The following is a 6496-nucleotide window of genomic DNA, read 5'->3' as shown; positions in this document are numbered from 1 at the left end:
TTTTTTTCTCCATACATTGGAACGTAATACAATTCTCTAAGCCAACAACTTGCAGTTATGTCTTCATTTACTACACTACTACTGCCCAGACAGACTATACACACATACATACATACACGCACACATATATATAAATATATATACATATACACACCCACACTCCTGTACTGTTCTGAGATTTCTAAATTCTTGAAGCTCAGCTGTGTGAGTGGTAGGCGCACATTTTCATATTAAGGGGACAAAAATCACRTCGCAGTCCACAATTCAACTCTCGCTGCTCTAGAGATTGACATGAATGGATGGAATCACTTCCATTTTCCCACATTCATTCACACTGTCAAATAAATTTAAGACATGACTAGTTAATAGAACAGGAACTTGCACTGATAGCACATACAATAAATCAACCAAATATCAGCTATTTTGTGATAAAYAAACAGCTTGACCGAAATAGCAACAAAGACAAAACTTGACAAGTCTTAAAAAAACACATAGATTATTCAAAAAAAAGTATGACAAAAAAAATCTGAACATAGCTGTTGAACTACGCAAAAACAAACAACAAAATACCTTAGTTACAAATTATACRTCTAGTACTTGTAATTACTCAAAATTTAAAATCAAGAACAGCTTCAAAATGAATTTTATTGTTTCATCCTGCAGCTTGCATTGTAAACAGAAATGGCCTGCATGTCARTATTTTGAAATAAGTATGATTTCTATTGAACATTAAAAATAATCACATGGTCATATTTTCTCATTGAAAATAACCCTGTTTAGACCTACGTTATGTAAACGTTAGCACAGGATGTGGTCACACAGATCATATTTTGAACGAGAACACATCTGCATTCATCCCTAAAGACACAAGGCAATGAAGCAAATGACTACATACATTTTAGAGAGGACGTAAGTTATCAAAACAGACAGGCAAGTCTGCGATAATGATGGAACTCTAAACATGACGTTCAGCTTTCYAGAGCAGCTGAAGTATTCAGTGAAAGGTCAGAGGACTATAAAAGYGGCTTTCAGCAGTCTCTGAATACCTAGAATATTTAAAAGTTTGAGCCCGATAGAAAAAGCCTACCATTTCCTAATAACAACTTCAAATTATGGCAGAAGAGCTGCTTCTCCAAGCTCTCATGGGCCGTGTAAGTACAAATGTTTGTAACAGAACATATTAATCAGAGATTAGACAAAAACAGTCCTTAACTAGGAAAGAGTTTAGATGTGGAAGATAAGGACCTTGTACAGTTCTTCATTAAGATCAAAGGAATCATTTAGTGAAATTTTTCTTCTAAGAAACCATGCCAAAGAAAAAAAGAAAAATTTATTTAAGCTGGTTTTCCAGCAACCAATCTAGATGGAGGAACACCACAAAAGTTAGAAATGCAGAATCTACCCCTGCTCCATCCGGTCTKCTGTGTCATTTAGAAGGGAGAAAGAAACTCTCTGGTTTCTGTGTTTGTGGAAGTTGTTTGGATTGGGGTATTTCTTCAGTCAAAGTATCTGTTATGCTCTGTTAAAGCCACCTGCATTCTTACCAAGCAGCACTACTGTCTAACTGAAATATGAAAACATAATCCAAGATAAGCTTCTGACTAGATGAATGGTTTGGAGACAAGTCATAAACTCCAGTGAGCCTAGTCTCTAACATATTTATGTCCAGCTTTAAACATTTCATAAAACAAAACAGAAAAATCCTCCAGCTTTAGCTCCATGAATCCTCCCAATATTTCTAAAAGTTCACTCTTCTCAAAAGTTTTGAGCTAACTGCAGACAGCAACGTTCTTTAGTGATTATGGCACAGAATTGGGAGCAGGGCTATCAAAAAAAAAAGTGCTAGCAGACACAGAAGGTTACGCTAATAGCAAAGACATTTTCATCTGGGTCTTTTACTGGAAGTACCAGGAGATTAAATTCCATCACGGTTATCCTTCTCAGACAGGATATCCAGACACAGTCCTCAACTACTAGCCTTGCTCTCAGCGAGCTGTGTAAGAGATGGTCTTGTGCTGTCCATCTGATGACTAGATAATCAGTACTAACCCAATTATACAGATCTCTATATAAAAATTAATSTGAGAAAGCACTGTGTCTGACAACATTCCATGCAAGGTGCTCCCTCAGTAACATTACATATTACAAATACACACAGGTTTCCAGACAACACAGAAGACAAAGCAATAATTCAATAAAAGAGATCTTGGAGATGTTCTGGTCACGTAACCTCAAGCGYCATACGCATTCTTACATTATTTTCATGTTACTTCTATAAAGGTTCAGGGAAAAAGACARGACAGGAAAGCAATCCCACACAAATATCTGTTTTCCTCAAAAATTATTGACTTATAGTTCTATAACATCTGCCAGGTCCAAGCCATTCTCCCATAAGACAGAAGAGGCAGACAGATACTGATAGTGATAAAGTGTAAAACTTATATAAAACATCATTATTAAAAAAAACAGATTTATATAAGATGGTTGCAAAGCCATGCAACAGTATGTTACATTCAGATTTGCTCTAAAATTAAATCAACATTTAATCATTTAGCTGCAAGACAGTAGAGGGCATGCTTTTTTTTTAATGGTTCTTTAAATACAATGGCTCAAAATCTCAGTAAGATAATATGCAAAATTCAATATCAACTCAAACCATTTGACCATTGCCATGACCATTCTATATTACCCACTCCTTTAATATCTAACCAAAGAAATTCTTCTGTCGTGATATGGAGGGGGGTTAAACTACCAGAAGTTAATAAGTTGAAAAGAGATATGAAGCACATTTCATTTATACGAGGAGTGAAAGTTCAAGTCTTCACCATGTAATCCCTTAGAGAACTACACCTTCCAGTTTCATAAAACTGGTTTTACTGCACTCTGCATGCAGAGGTAGGAATAGTACTTTGTGTTTTTCAGCACACTGCAGAAAAATGAGCATACAAACTGTTCCAGATAATCTGTCCCACCATAGTCCCCTACTTTCCTCAGCAGGCCAAAAACCCCTTTTCTTATCTTTTGGAGTAAGAACTGCCAGGCTGGTTGACTTGTACACAGCACTGCTAGAATTACATCATGTCAGGAGCAACCATCAGTCCACAGCCTTYCCTCTACCAGAAACAAATCTATGTACATAGAAAAGCAGTAAGTGCATCACTTACAGGCTCAAATAACAGACCAAGGATTACAGCGCAAAGAGAATGAATCTTACTTTCACAGCATCAGCAGCCTGAGCTTGCACTCCGTGTTTATTCTTTTCACATACAAAGAGAATCCAGGTTAACTGTGACTCACAGCTCATCATCAGACAGTAATACTGAACACAACATATGTGTTTCTTCAAGTATTGCTATCAGTCTTCGTCACACAGTATGTCCACACATATAGCCTACAAATGCAAACACAATACCTAATTAAGTTCAGTGTAAAAAATTAAGATCTCTCTATACCAAGTGTAAATGATTTTAATTTTTTTCTCCTCTAAGACCTATTCTTAAAAACTTTTAAACTAGCTGGTGCTTACTCATACACATATACAAGACAGTGTTTTAAAACAACTGCCAGCTATACTAAGTGAACATTTRCAGCTTTTTAGGATCAATGAATACCCAAAAGTGTAATCTTTTCTGTCTAGCAGATCTAAATAYATTGAAGGTGCCATAAAAATAATACATAAAAAGTCAAAAGTTGCATACAACTGATTGGGAAAAGACAGCTTAGCTCAGAAGTCCTTCTTAAATCAGGGTAGGTCCCTAAGGATATAAAATATCAAAACATATTTTCCTTGAGGAGCTGTAAACATTTTAGAGCTATTTACATTTTAAAAAATAAAACTAAGAAAGGTCAATGAAACTGAAGGCAAACAGCCTATCTGGCAGCAAGCTTCCATTTCCTAAACGTGATGAAAAACACTTGGGAGTACTAGCTACAGCATATCCAAAGCTCACAAAAGATCTAAAATCTACCTAACATCACATAATTTTTCTTTAGGCAACTCGAGCACAAAAGCAACCTGACTTTTCCTTGCATTTAATGATTTTGCAATATTAAACCCACCTGACTTCTCAGCAAACATTTTGCTCACAGAAGTATGGTGGGTATGAAGATCTCTGTAGTGTCCCACCTTGGTCATGTTTGCTTTCTTCTCAAGCTAGTAAGTCCTTGCAGATTGGCTTGCATGGTCAGAGAGTACCCTGACTATCTCAAACTCTACATGAATTCAGAAACTACCAAATTCAAGGTTCCCTCTTTCTAAAAGCTGCTAACTCTCTAGGAAATGTTTTCACCTATACTTTCATATTTCAATGAAAATGCTCATTTTTCTAAGATGGCCAAGAGATACAAAATCTAGACAGTGGCTTAGATTCGAGTATTCCCAAACTTTGGGAGTTTTTGTCCAATATTTTGATTTAATCTCATCTTGAAATTGTTGCTGGCTTATTTCCGCACGAAGAAAAACAATCTCTTATTCCAATACTTCTGTGTTGCTGAGACTAAATAATATTCCATCACGGTACAAATTGAACAAACCCTCTCTTATATAGAGTAAATCTGGTGGAACTGACAAGAGTGTATTATATAATTGGCAAGCTATATTCTCAGATATTTGTTGCCTGAACAATAAACTAGAAATCCGAGGTATGTCTTCACGTATCAACACTCCTTTCACCGGTACGAGTCAGGCCCCAGCTCGCATGCTGATGAATATTATGTAAATGAACTCATAGATAAAAAGAAATACCTATTCTGATGCAAATCACACTCAGCACATCAGCAGTGGGAGCAACTGAAACTTCTTTTTCCCTGCACAGGAGGGGGAAAAAAAAGGAAAAAAAAGAAAAAGAAAAGAAAGAAAAAGAACAAGGGGAGCTGGCTATTCTGCTATCCTTTCTAATAGTGACTTAGAACCTTGAAAATTTTAAATGAAAACAAAACAAAGCAAAACATTTAGCATTTGCTTCAGCTCCTCCTTGGATAATATCAATACGACACCGAACAGCTGCCCTCATGACAACTGCTGCAGTTTGGTGCAATAAGACCTGCTGTAAGCATAAGACAGTAATAGCTGCTTTGGTCGTATTCATTCCTGCTCTAATGAGGGCAGTGCCTGATGCCAAATGAAGACATGTATAGTTACCTTCCTCCTCTCCCCTCTAATTTTGCAACCTAAATAATGAAGTTAAAATGGCTGGGAATAGTCCTGTTGGGGAGGGAAACACTGTAACACTGTTCCCAAAGCAACTCTATTGCTGGGCACTATTTAGAGCTCCATAAATATCAAATCAGCTACTGGAACCTCAATTATAGACTAAAGATGCTGTCCCTACTTCTGCTCCTATTTTCCCCCCCCCAGTCTTTCTAAATTCAGCTAAAGTAGAAGAACAATCTGAAGCTAAATTAGGTAGAAGAAAAATACAGGCCTTCTCCCAGAATCCCTTCCTTCACTGAATCCTTAACAATATGGCTAAACTAATATCTATCATTGGTTATATAAAAATTTCAGAAAAAGGGCAATGCAGTAAAAAAAATCACTGGTAGCAATGAAGCAGTCCAGTATTTCGCTGCTGCTGAGAGCTGGGCCAAAGCACAGATGGTGCTATAAGCTTTCTAGCTGTATAGTTTATTTTTACCATTTTGCAACTGTGTATTTCCCTCCTGAAAATCCTACAGAAGAGCAACAAAACTGAAACACAGCCCTTTCCTCACCTAAAAAACCCACTCCTAGTATTACTCACCCTCTCCAGCCCCTCTTCCCATTCTATCAGAGAACAGAAAAAGAGACATTAGCTAAGGTGTGAAAATCAAGCATGAAAAATTTACCAGCTCGACCACAAAAATCTACTTATCCTTTTTTCCTGGCTCTAGCTCTCAAGTTAATGACTGAAAACTCAGCAGATACACTGCTACTCTTGCTATTACACCTACTTGGGCTTCTAAAAATTCAGTTCTCGTGTATGCAACAACTGCTTGCATTGATCTGGCAAAGCAAAAGGTCCCCTTTTCCTTGCCTTCTTTTCTCCTGTTTCTTCCTTGGAAGTATTGATTGGTCTCAGTTAATAGAATTTATGACATTAGGTGCTCAATTTCATTTTAATTCCTTGTCTACATCTATATTTGCTCTAGCTAATTTAAATTACTATATACCAGTGCTAACTCCTGGGAGGATGTCTTCAATTTTAGTCTAATTTAATGATTATATTTCAGTCTAACAATGTTCTTAGCTGATTTATACTAAGCTGAAGTATATTTAGGTTATACTGAAATAAGAGCGTCTATGGAGCCTACTGGACTGGTTTAACAAAACTGATTTTAATTATACCTTAATTTCGACAGGTACAGTAATGCATATGAACAAGCCCTAACATTACAGTAAGCAATACTTTAAATAAAAAGACAGAAAGAATGAATAGAAGAACTACAGTCACTGCTTGATTGCACATCTCAGCATTTCAAGGACCACCTCTGAAAGTATTCAGCATCAACTCTGACCCAG

This window comes from Rhea americana, unplaced genomic scaffold (assembly GCF_003343005.1).
Source record: "Rhea americana isolate MKP2758 unplaced genomic scaffold, rheAme1 scaffold_76, whole genome shotgun sequence".
NCBI lineage: Eukaryota > Metazoa > Chordata > Aves > Rheiformes > Rheidae > Rhea > Rhea americana.
This window is presented reverse-complemented; position numbering follows the sequence as displayed.